This window comes from Palaemon carinicauda, chromosome 35 (assembly GCF_036898095.1).
Source record: "Palaemon carinicauda isolate YSFRI2023 chromosome 35, ASM3689809v2, whole genome shotgun sequence".
NCBI lineage: Eukaryota > Metazoa > Arthropoda > Malacostraca > Decapoda > Palaemonidae > Palaemon > Palaemon carinicauda.
This window is the reverse complement of record NC_090759.1, coordinates 66,266,707-66,279,849: the sequence shown is the minus strand read 5'-3', so window position 1 is coordinate 66,279,849 and position 13,143 is coordinate 66,266,707. Positions and strand designations below refer to the sequence as shown.

At 45.2% G+C, this 13,143-nt stretch overlaps 1 protein-coding gene across 1 annotated transcript in view; it reads left to right on the top strand.

The window, feature by feature from the left end:
* The window catches only part of LOC137627823 (E3 ubiquitin-protein ligase rnf146-like), a 45,846-nt gene that overhangs the window by 5,240 nt on the left and 27,463 nt on the right, over nucleotides 1-13,143 (top strand). The gene's annotated exons all lie outside the window — the stretch shown is intronic.

The window sequence follows — 13,143 nt, the reverse complement described above, 5'->3', positions numbered from 1 at the left end:
AAAACTCATCCCTTTACCCCCATGGACGTACCGGTACGTCCTTGCAAAAAAATGCTATTTAAATTTTTTTTTGCATATTTTTGATAATTTTTTGAGAAACTTCAGGCATTTTCCAAGAGAATGAGACCAACCTGACCTCTCTATGACAAAAATTAAGGCTGGTAGAGCAATTTAAAAAAAAATACTGTATACTGCAAAATGTGCTTGAAAAAAAATAACCTCATGGGGGTTAAGGGTTGGAAATTTCCAAATAGCCTGGGGGTAAAAGGGTTAAAGATGTAGACTAATGGTGGTGGAGATGGCAATTGCTCAAATATTTCAGAGATTTGGATGTTTTGAAACTTTTATTAGGCCTGTCATTGATCATGAGTTGTCACCATTTTTCCTTGTTTATCGTAAAGCAAATTTATTATGACAATGAAATTGATGTAAAAGTAATATACATCATGTAATTTTCATTGTTAAGAGAGCCATACACGTAGAGGATTGGCATACTGATTTGACCACGATTGGCACAAACGTGCCATTCCTTAACGTGTATGGGGGGTAAACAGGACAAACCCAGTGCGACTAGCCTATCCTCTCATTCTGTCAGCATGTTTGACTGGACAGGCCAGTCCTGCCGTGATTGGCAGTATGCCCCAGCAGTCTCTTGCGTGTGTGGGCATGGACTAGCATGGTGACTGGGTTGACTCAACTATTTGGACACGTCCAGCATTCCATACTTCGTCCCTTGATCGGAGCACTTTTTATATTATAATGATAAACTGGTTGTATTTCATAATCCTTTGACTTATTACTGTATTAAAACAATTTTTTCAATTTATATTATTACTTTCAAGAATTTATTTATGGTCATATTTGTTATGACTTATATCTTTAAATTTTGCATATACAGTATTACACATTTGATGATCCTTTTTTGTTAAAATAGAAAATCAGTCATTACCATTTATTATGTCTTTTGAAGTTTTCTTATAATCTTGTCGGTAGAGTAACTTTAATTTTTTTTTTTTATTATTTGAAGAGTAACTTCTATTTATTCTTTTTGTAATTATTTGAAGAATAACTTCTATTTATCCTTTTTTTTTATTATTTGAAATTTCCGTCTTCCTGACTATCCATTTCCCAAACAAGTTTGTATTATTTTGCATTTCATTGCTCTTCATTATAGGTTTTCATTCACTAAATTATGATTTTCTTAAATTTCCTTTCTTTTTCATAATATGTTTTGTCAATAAAACCACACAGTATTCTTCCCTATTTGTGCAATAGTATCCTGTATTCTGATTATGAACAGATACTGAAACAAAGGAACCAAAATTAATATTCCGATTAAGTGTTATTAATTCTCTTCATTGGGAAAAAAACGGTGTAAATTATTCATAAAGGATAAATTAAGTTGTCTCCGATAATTCTATTAACCTATGTATATCTCTCTCACATTTTTTCTGCCTACATAAACACAATCCTTTTTAAGTTTCTATAAATTAATGCGAAAACAAGTACGGCTAATTAAAAGTGCAGTAGTGCTTCATCATGAGATAAATATATTAGCACCGTAGCGGACAAATCACCACCATATAGAAGCCGACAGAGAATGCCTATCATGTTCCTTCATATTATTTCAAGAGAGATTTATATTGAGTAAAGAATAAAGAAAGTAAAAAGAATCAAAATTTGGCGTTTTCAAAGTTAGATTTAGGTTACCATTTGTACTTGATACTGTACCAGTAATGTACCAAAGTTGGTTAACAAGTACGAAAAACATAAACATGTAGGCCTACTCCTGGGTGTTCAATCCTCTTGAACTAAGCAGGCTAATCCGTAGCATGTGTGGACATTTTTCACAGGACAGGAGCGCTGCTCCAGTCCTGCAGGACAAACCGTACGGTCAGTCCTCTGCGTGTATGGCCGGCTTTAGATTATTAAAAACATAACTGCTTCACGAGAGAGAAAAAGATTGAAAGCTTATATTGAGGATGAGAAATAACACCTTTTTCTTATTTTTATCCTATTTATGTGTGCACAGTCTTTCCCCTCTTCTCGCGAAGGATACGTTCCAGGACCCTCCGTAAAAAGGGGGGAAACCTCTGTTTCTTTATTCATGGGGATTTTAAGCCTTCAAAAATGCTCCTCACACTGTGACAAACCTTTCCCACACATTTATAACACTTTTAGTCATACGTGATTTTTGCTATATGTACAAGTGCACTGCTGTATACAATACAAGTGAGGTTAGGTAAGCATAGCTAGCTTACTGGTACAGGACTGCGTATATTGTGCTAAATGCGTTCACTACTGCATATGTATGGCACTACGTAGAATATTTTAAGGGTACAGGGCATAAAGAATTTCTGTAAAATGTTACTGCATAATGCAAGGCTGCGGGAAATGGAACATTTCTCTGAAACTGCTTCATTTAGGAGAAAATATTTTGCTACATATATATTTATTATTATAGTATTCCTAAATAATCCTAAGTAATCTTAGCTATTTATCCCTATTGGAGCCCTTGGGCTTATAGCATCTTGCTTTTCCAAGTAGGGTTGTAGATTAGCTTCTAATGATAATAATAATAATAATAATTCTGTATGCGGTACTCTCTTAACATGCACACTCCAATGAACTTGAATGATAACAATGATGAATTAGCTGTGCAGTAGATGATGATCGTAGGCATCATCTTAGAGTTATATTGAAAGTGATTAAGGTATAAACTTTAACAACAGCATCACAAAACACACGAGTACAAAGTAACACTTGTAGATATATGGCTCGCAAAATGCAAAGTGAAATGTGACATAGAGTGTTTTGGCCTGGCCTAGCATCATTCTTTTTAGTAATGCTAGTCTCAGTAGGCCAAGCAGGGGTTAGGATACAGATTACCATGCACTAATTGGATGACTCTCATCTCTCAACCAGTAGTGTGGTATACAATCTCGTGTAAACAACACAGATGATGTATGCAGTGTCGGCAGATGCAGGCCTAGGGTTTTTCAATATTAAACTTACCCGATAATCATGTAGCTGTCAACTCCGTTGCCCGACAGAATTCTATGGAGGGATACGCCAGCTATCACAATACTAGAAGGGGGTGTAATTACCAGCGCCACCTGTGGCCAGGTACTCAAGTACTTCTTGTTGACACCTCCTCAATTATTCCTCTGTCGTGCTTCCGGCAAGACGTTCTGGGATACGCTTATGTTCTTGGAGTATTTTCACGACTTTGGTGAAGTATTTCTCTTTGATTTCGGCTGTCGCTTTACTGGAAAACTTCTATATTAGCTTAGTTAGCTTTTGGAATTAATTTGATTATTTTTGGTGACGAGAGAGTATGAACTCTCGTTCACTTTTCAATGGCCGACCCTTCCCTTAGACGGAAGTGTTGGTGTCTAAGAGAGTATAGACTCTCTTTCTTAATTTTGCTTAACAAAGTTATAGATTTATTTTATATCTCTCCGCCTCTTATAGGCCTCTTCGATTAACTTCCTTTTATTATAAACTCATTAAAATTAATTTTTATATTTGTTTATATTCGACCTTCCTAATAGTAGGCGGTCTTTTACCGAAGTTAATAAACTTTGAGCCCGTCATTTCGGTTTTACCTGTTAACATATTATGCTATTTCCGCCACAGAGTTTGAAAGATTTTCTTTGACAGTCTCGTACTGTTTTCAAAGCTGAACTAACGTTTTGTTTTGTCTCTGCAGTTGTTGACGTTCAGAACGTTCAACTTGCACTCTATCGTTACGATAGAGAAAGAATGTTCACGGTTTCACGTTGCAGTAAGAGTAACCGTGTCTAGCGTTTTGTTCATTCTTTCTTAACTTAATGGTTTTGATCCTAATAAAGGAACTTTTCAGTTTTTTCCTTTAACAATAATATGTTTTAACGATATATATGATTGGGCTCTTCTCTCAGGTTCTAAGTCGAGAGAGAGAGAGAGAGAGATAGAGACGGAGGGAGAAAGAGGATAAACGTTTCATTCAAGCCTGCCAGGCGTACGAGTAACGTCATTATCGATTTTTGCTCTTCTCCCTAGTCTCTTTAGGGGAAGAAACTAAACGTTTCTAGAGTGATCTAGTGTTTAGTCTCTTTCCTACCACTGATTTATCTTTCATTAGATTTTTCTGTTACATTGTAATTCTGTTTTCGCAATTACTAACTTTGAGAAAGGATAGAATTGCGTATTTCAGGTACAAACCACTTAAGTTTCGAGTTCAGTGAAATAAGTGCAAACAGAAATCAAAGTGATTAGTGCGTGAGGGTACTTTTGTGCGCGCCAGTCGTCCTCCCAGTCCGGGACCTCTTGCAAGCTCCCAAGCCCAGGGGAGAAGCAATGTCGAAGGGCATAAGGGTTCAGCAGGCCTTGATCGGCGCACAGAAGTATTCTCGGTGGTTGTGGGCGTGTCTTACCGAGACCGTCACTCCCACCCGCAGACGATTGAGCCCTTATTTTGCTCGTCTGCAGAAGAGATTAGGGGAGAAAATAAAGGCAGAGTAACGCTGGTCTCAGGTCTCAAGACTTCTTAAACGTTAAGTCCAGACCTATGCCAGACGTACGAAGTTAAAGTTCACAACCCGAATGCAGTCGTTGGGTTAGCTCTGACTCTCCTAAGTCATCAGTTGATTACACTCCGACTAAGAGGAGTAAGGTTCTGCCACAACAGATCTCTGCTGTTAAGGCTTTACCTCAGCAGAACTTAGTGTCTGCCGACCCCAAGTTAACTCTACTGCAGTCCATACAGTCACAACTTTCGGTCTTGATGCGTGTGTCGGGCTGAGAGTGTTGCACCGCCTGCACTCCCTCCACCTGTTCTCGCTGCACCTGTGCTCGCCCAGCCTGCACCTGCTCCGCCTGTGCTCGCCCAGCCTGCACCTGCTCCGCCTGGTCGCAGCACCATCTGCCAGGCGTACGATGTTGTGAACTCTACTACAGTCCATGCAAGCACAGCTTTCGGACTTGATGAGTGAGTGTCGGGCTGAGAGTGTTGCTCCACCGCCTCCGCCTACACTCCCTCCTCCTACACTCGCTCCGCCTGATCACAGTACCATCTGCCAGGCGTATGATGTTGTGGACTCTACTACAGTCCATGCAAGCACAGCTTTCGGACTTGATGCGTGAGTGTCGTGCTGAGAGTGTTGCACCTCCTGCACCTGTGGTGCACCAACCTCCTGCACCCGTTCAGCCTGTGCTGCACCCGCCTGCACCGGTGGTGCACCAACCTCCTGCACCCGTTCAGCCTGTGCTGCACCCGCCTGCACCGGTGGTGCACCAACCTCCTGCACCCGTTCAGCCTATGCTGCACCCGCCTGCACCGGTGGTGCACCAACCTCCTGCACCCGTTCAGCCTGTGCTGCACCCGCCTGCACTCGCTGCACCCAGTCGCAGCTCCATCTGCCAGGCGTACGATGTTGAACCCCTTTCGGAGTTTGCTGTTCACAGTGTTGTTCAGCCTCAGCCTTCTTTAAGGCAACCCTTGCTTTGGGATCAGGAGAGTTACACTCTTCCTCCTCCTCCCCTTGCTGCTCCTCCAGTGGTGCAACTCTCGGTTGGGGTACAACAACCTCTCCCCTCCGTGAGTCTGTCTGCTCAACCAGCGCTGCACCGAGTTCAACCCTCATCTAGGCAAGCTCATCTACACCATGCACTTGCGCCTCAGGAGCCTCAGCTTGCTAGAACTTTACCTTGTTCTGCGCAGCCTCAACCTTCTCATGCTCCACTCATCTCTCAGGAACAGGAACGGACTACTCCGCCTCCGTCCTCCGCTTAGCTGGTACAATCCTTGGGTGCAACTCTTGCTAGGAGTCAACCTCCTTCACCCTTGCACCTGCCTTCTGCTCCGTCTGTTGTTCAGCCTATGCAGTCTGAACCTCAGGTTTTCCCTCAAGTTGAGGAAACCTCTGTTGTTGTTCCAGCTCGTTCTGACTCTGCTGTTCAGCATACCATGGTTTAAACCCCATGCAAGCATGCATTAAGCACTCTAGCACTGGTCATGGAATTTCTGAGAAATGTTAAACGCCATGCACACGCTCTGCTTTCCTTTCAGCAGGCTCTGCTTACAGCAGGCTCTACTTCCTACATGCTCAGCATTCAGCATGCTCTGCATTCAGCATGCTCTGCATACAACATGCTCTGCATACAGCATGCTCTGCATTCAGCATGCTCTGCATACAGCATACTCTGCATACATCATGCTCTGCATACCTTACCGCATGCTTCTCAACACATCTTGGGTTGTTGCCAACTCACTAGACTGTCAAGCAGTTTCATAACGTTGCCTTCTAGTCTGCTGCTTTGCACCAGTGAACCCTCACTCAGAGAACTTAGCTTTTCTAGGATAAGGTCCCTGTATATGAGAAAGTTCTTTTCTCCCTCCTTCTGATATTCCCTTGAGGACTCTGTCATTTGGAGGGAGCCTTTAGCTGCATAACCTCTTATGGACTTTTATTTAAGCATAACATGCTTACAGGGAAGGTAATGGTTACACTTCAGCCGCTAATCCCGTCTGTTACCACACCTGCTCCCATAGACCTTGAGCTGTGTTGCATGACATACAGTCCAAGCTTAGTCCTTGTTAGAGGATTTTTTGTTTACGGAGTCAATGTGTCACGGGGAAGATGTTCAACAACCAACAGAAGGGACTTGTTGTGACGCAGTGGGCAACCTCAGCAACCCGTTAAGGAGTTGTCTGTACGACCCAGACAGTCTAGACAGATTCGGGTTGTCACTGTACTTCCTCGCTTGCCCATGATTGACAGTTTACAGACTGTGCAGCAGTATCATGATCTTGTGTCCGGCTCCGTCAGACGACTGGCTTTTAAGAGCTCCCTCAAGTCGTCGCTGTCTGGAGATTTTCAAATGGACTATGGATCTGACCAAGGAACTGGGCCTCCTGGTCAATTTTGAGGAGTCTCAGCTCGTTCCATCCCAGACCATTGTCTCCTTGGGTATGGATCTTCAGAGTCGAGCTTTTCGGACTTGTCCGTCGGCCCCAAGGATCTTCCAAGCCCTAGAATGCATCCAGAGCATGCTGAGAAGGAACCGATGCTTAGTCAGGCAGTGGATGAGTCTAACAGGGACACTTTCATCGCTGGCCCTGTTCATCGAGTTAGGGAGACTCCACCTCCCCCCCCTTCAGTATCATCTAGCTGCTCACTGGATAAAGGACATGACGCTAGAGACGGGCTCAGTTCCTGTTTCCGAAGAGATGAGGTCTACTCTAACGTGGTGGAAGAACAGCATTCTTCTCAAGGAAGGTCTACCATTGGCTGTTCAGTCCTCCGACCACCGTCTCTTCTCGGACGCATCGGACACGGGCTGGGGTGCGACACTGGACGGACAGGAATGCTCGGGAACATGGAATCAGGAGCAAAGGACACTTCACATCTATTGCAAGGAGTTGTTGGCAGTTCATTTGGCCTTGATAAACTTCAAGTCCCTCCAGCTTAACAAGGTGGTGGAGGTGAACTCCGACTACACCACAGCCTTGGCTTACATCTCCAAGCAGGGAGGGACTCATTCGAGGAAGTTGTTCGAGATCGCAAGGGACCTCCTCATTTGGTCAAAAGATCGAAAGCTCACGCTGGTAACGAGGCTCATTCAGGGCGATATGAATGTCATGGCAGATCGCCTCAGCCGGAAGGGTCAGGTCTTCCCCACAGAGTGGACCCTTCACAAGAAGGTTTGCAGCAGACTTTGGGCCCTGTGGGATCAGCCAACCATAGATCTATTCGCTACCTCGATGACCAAGAGGCTCCTCTTGTATTGTTCTCCGATTCCAGACCCAGCAGCAGTTCGCGTGGATGCCTTTCTGCTGGATTGGTCCCATCTCAACCTGTATGCATTCCCGCCGTTCAAGATTGTCAACAGGGTACTTCAGAAGTTCGCCTCTCACAAAGGGACACGGCTGACGTTGGTTGCTCCCCTCTGGCCCGCGAGAGAATGTTTCACTGAGGTACTGCAATGGCTGGTCGACGTTCCCAGGACTCTTCCTCCTAGAGTGGACCTTCTGCGTCAACCTCACGTAAAGAAGGTACTCCCAACCTCCACGCTCTTCGTCTGACTGCCTTCAGACTATCGAAAGACTCTCAAGAGCTAGAGGCTTTTCGAAGGAGGCAGCCAGAGCGATTGCCAGAGCAAGGACGACATCCACTCTCAGAGTCTATCAGTCTTTATGGGAATTCTTCCGAAGCTGGTGCAAGGCCAATGCAGTTTTCCTCAACCAGTACCAATGTAACCCAGATTGCTGACTTCCTGTTACATCTAAGGAACGTAAGCTCCCTATCAGCTCCTACGATCAAGGGTTACAGAAGTTTGTTGGCAGCGGTTTTCCGCCACAGAGGCTTGGATCTTTCCTCCAACAAAGATCTACAGGACCTCCTTAGGTCTTTTGAGACCTCAAAGGAACGTCGGTTGTCCACTCCAGGCTGGAATCTAGACGTGGTCCTAAGGTTCCTAATGTCATCAGGATTTGAACCGCTCCAATCAGCCTCTTTTAAGGACCTCACATTAAAAAACTCTTTTCCTCGTGTGCTTAGCAACAGGTAAAAGAGTAAGTGAGATCCACGCCTTCAGCAGGAACATAGGTTTCACATCTGAAACGGCTACATGTTCCTTACAGCTCGGTTTTTTGGCTAAAAACGAGCTTCCTTCCCGTCCTTGGCCTAAGTCGTTCGAGATCCCAAGCCTGTCCAACATGGTGGGGAACGAACTGGAGAGAGTACTTTGCCCAGTTAGAGCTCTTAAGTACTATCTAAAGGTCAAAACCATTACGAGGACAATCAGAAGCCTTATGGTGTGCTATCAAGAAGCCTTCTCTACCAATGTCTAAGAACTCAGTTTCTTACTACATCAGGCTTCTGATTAGAGAAGCAAATTCTCATCTGAAGGAAGAAGACCTTGCTTTGCTGAAGGTAAGGACACATGAAGTGAGAGCTGTGGCTACTTCAGTGGCCTTCAAACAGAACCGTTCTCTGCAGAGTGTTATGGATGCAACCTATTGGAGAAACAAGTCAGTGTTCGCATCATTCTATCTCAAAGATGTCCAGTCTCTTTACGAGTACTGCTACACCCTGGGTCTATTCGTAGCAACGAATGCAGTAGTAGGCGAGGGCTCAGCCACTACATTCCCATAATCCCATAACTTTTTAACCTTTCTCTTGAATACTTTTTATGGGTTGTACGGTCGGCTAAGAAGCCTTCCACATCCTTGTTGATTTGGCGGGTGGTCAATTCTTTCTTGAGAAGCGCCAAGGTTAAAGGTTGTGATGAGGTCCTTTAGTATGGGTTGCAGCCCTGTATACTTTAGCACCTTTGAGTTGATTCAGCCTCCCAAGAGGAACGCTGCGCTCAGTAAGGAAGACGATCTTATTAAAGGCAGAGTAACGGTTCAAGTCGACTTCCTTACCAGGTACTTATTATTTCATTGTTATTGTGGATAACTGATTATATGAAATATGGGATACTTAGCTATCCTTTAATCTTGTACACTGGTTTTCACCCACCCCCCTGGGTGTGAATCAGCTACATGATTATCGGGTAAGTTTAATATTGAAAAATGTTATTTTTATTAATAAAATAAATTTTTGAATATACTTACCCGATAATCATGATTTAATCGACCCTCCCTTCCTCCCCATAGAGAACCAGTGGACCGAGGAATAATTGAGGAGGTGTCAACAAGAAGTACTTGAGTACCTGGCCACAGGTGGCGCTGGTAATTACACCCCCTTCTAGTATTGTGATAGCTGGCGTATCCCTCCATAGAATTCTGTCGGGCAACGGAGTTGACAGCTACATGATTATCGGGTAAGTATATTCAAAAATTTATTTTATTAATAAAAATAACATTTTTCCATCACGTTCTTTTGTCAACCATGCTTCCTTTTTTGTTTATTTTTTATAATGTTTTAATCTAGTTTTTTCATATTTTTATTTTTTTAATTTAAGTTAGAATATGATTATTTTATCTTTTAAAGTGATTGGAATAATGAATTTTAAAGTTTTTATTTTGGGGCAAAATGTGGCCCATTTTGAGGATCGCTACAAAATTCATGACCATGGCTCACTAGAAAGACTCGGCACAAAGTGAATTTGTGAAAAGCTAATCCTCGTAAAGCAGGGGATGACTGTAAATATTGATACAAGTTCTTACAAATTCTTTGAAAATACAGGACTGTACTATACCCTGTTTTTCAATATTTAACTTAGCCGGTGATTATATAAGCTGCAGCTCTGCTGCTCGACAGAAAACTCTACGTTAAAAATCCGCCAGCGATCGCTATGCAGGTAGGGGGTGTACTTCAACAGCGCCATCTGTCGTGCAGGTACTCAGTACTCATTGTAAACAAAGAACTCAATTTTCTCTCTGTCGTGCTACCGGCAAGACCTACTAATTCGCTGTTGCTAACTGGATTTGTTTTCACAACTATTTGGTGAAGTACACGTTTCTAGTTTTGAGCTTTCGCTGTGCAGGCTTTCTCTTCAATAAATCCTTGCATTCTTTTTTTGATATCGGATTATTTGTTGATGACTTTGGATAGTTTTTGAATTCCCCTTTGACCAATTCAAAATGGCTGACCTTTCTCAAGTCCCTAAATTCAGGAAGTGTAATGCTAGGGACTGTTCAAGGCGTCTTCCGAAGGCCTCTATCGATCCTCACACCGTTTGTTCCAATTGTCGGGATAAAACTTGTCAATTGGAAGATCGATGTGAGGAATGCGTTGGGCTTTCGGAATTCGATTTTATCGAATTCCAGAAATATACACGTAGGCTAGAGAGAGATAGAGTCAGGAGAAGTTCATCTCGTTCCGTTTATTTTTCCTCTCCTCATGCCCCACAACCTATTCCTTCCCCTGTAGTGGTTGCTCCTAATCCCCCTTCTGGCACTCAGGAACCTTCGATGGCAGATATGATGCGTGCCATCCAAGCTCTGGGTGAGAGAGTTGAGTCCTTGGCTAGTGACCGTAACCAGCTCATGGCGGACGTCAAGGAGCTGAAGTGTAAGAGTGCAGTGGGAAGTGATAAAGTGAGTGATAGTGTTGTGGATAGTGTTGCGCTTGAGGGTTCGTCTGTTCGTGCCTGTCGTCCTCCTAGTCCGGGACCTCTTGCAAGCTCCCAAGTCCAGGGGAGAAGCAATGTCGTACGACCAAAGGGTTCGAGAGGCTTTAATCAGCGAACAGACGTTCCCTCCGTGGTTTCGGGCGTATCTACCCAAGATCGCCCCACCCACACAGAGACGAGAGAGCCCATTTATTCCTCGTCTGCGGAAGAGGTTTCTCGTAAGAAACCATGGACCAAGGTCTCACGACCTCTTAAGCGCAAGTCGGTCCCTTCCGCGCAAGTCCAACGGCCCAGTTGTAGCCACTGGGTCAGTTCGGACTCGCTGCAGTCTTCCGATGACTGCTCACCTCCTAAGAGAGGCAAAGCGGTACCGCCTCAGGCAGTTACACCGTCTGTCGCCGCACCTGCTCCTGCAGACCCTAAGTGGTCTTTGCTGCAGACCATGCAGTACCAGTTAACGTCTCTGATGCAGGACTTTCGTGCGGAGAAGGTTGCTGCTGCACCAACCTCTTGCCTACAACCAACCACGGTTGTGCGTCCTGTGGACGCTGAGGCGACCTTCTTGCGCACTCCAGCTGAGAGAGTCCCGCCACCCATGCGTTCCAGTGTACCCTGCCAGCCGCATGTTGACGTTCAGCGACGCACGGAACCTTCCGTTGACGTTCGCGAGGTACAACAACCGTCAAAGTTGTTTTGTTTTGACGCGGTGCGTCAACCTCCGCAACCCAGTGTGGTTGCCTCTGCTCGCCCACATCAGACTAGACAGTCTGGAGTAGACGCTGTGCGTCCCCGCGCTGCTATGGTTGTTGCCAGCTCTCAGACTGGGCAACAGTTCCATGACGTTGCGTCCGGTTCAGTCACGCGTGCACCCGTGCGACCGGACTCAGCTGACCAGCCGATACCTACTCCATTGCCGCTTCCTCCTCAATTCTCGGATGATGGACTCTCTGATGATGACGATGCGGCACACGTTGATGAACCACATTCGGACCTTGACGAGCCCAAGTCCACGCAACCCTCTTTGGACTTTAGAAAAGTTCTTGCTCTGTTCAAAGAGATGTTTCCGGACCAGTTTGTGTCTGTGGCTCCACGCTCTCCTCCGTCAGAGTTTGCTTTAGGTACACAGTCATCCTCGCCTGCCTTTACGAGACTCGTCCTCGCACGCTCGTCCAAGAGAGCTTTACGAGTTTTAGGAGATTGGATGCAGTCCAAAAAGAGTCTAGGGAAGACAGCCTTTACGTTTCCCCCTGCTAAACTCTCTTCCAGATCGAGCGTCTGGTATGCCACGGGAGAAGTTCTCGGCTTGGGAGTTCCTGCCTCTGCCCAGGGCGACTTCTCAAGTCTTGTAGACTCTCCCCGCAGGCTAGCCATGAGACGCTCTAAGATATGCTGGTCACCTTCGGACCTAGACCATCTGTTGAAAGGAGTATTTAGAGCCTTCGAGGTCTTCAACTTTTTGGACTGGTGTCTGGGAGCTTTGAGCAGGAAGATCTCCCCGACTGAGAAGGAATCTTCCTTGCTCATCATGTCCTGCATGGACAAGGCCATACGTGACGGATCTAGTGAGCTTGCGGCTTCGTTCGTATCCGGAGTCCTCAAGAAGCGTGAGAACCTTTGCTCTTTCCTGTCAGCTGGAGTGACACCGTGTCAAAGATCAGAACTTCTGTTTGCTCCTCTCTCTAAGTCCCTTTTTCCAGAGGACTTGATTAAGGAGATCGCTGCTTCTTTGATTCAGAAGGACACCCATGACCTGGTTGCGTCCTCTGCCCGCAAAGCCACCCCTTTGCCTACCTTGTCAAGACCAAGGATGGACACTCCAGCGTCCAGATTTATTCCGCCCTTTCGTGGCAGAGCCTCCAGCAGAGGAGGTGCTCGTGCCGAAGGGAGACGTGGGAAGAAGAAAGGAACCAAGTCCTTTAAAGGCAGAGTCTGACGGCCACCTTCTTCAGACAGCAGTGGGAGCCAGACTCAAGAACTTCTGGCAGACCTGGGAGAAGAGAGGCGCAGATGCACAATCTGTGAAGTTGCTCAGAGAGGGGTACAAGATTCCGTTTGTACGAAAACCCCCTCTAGCAA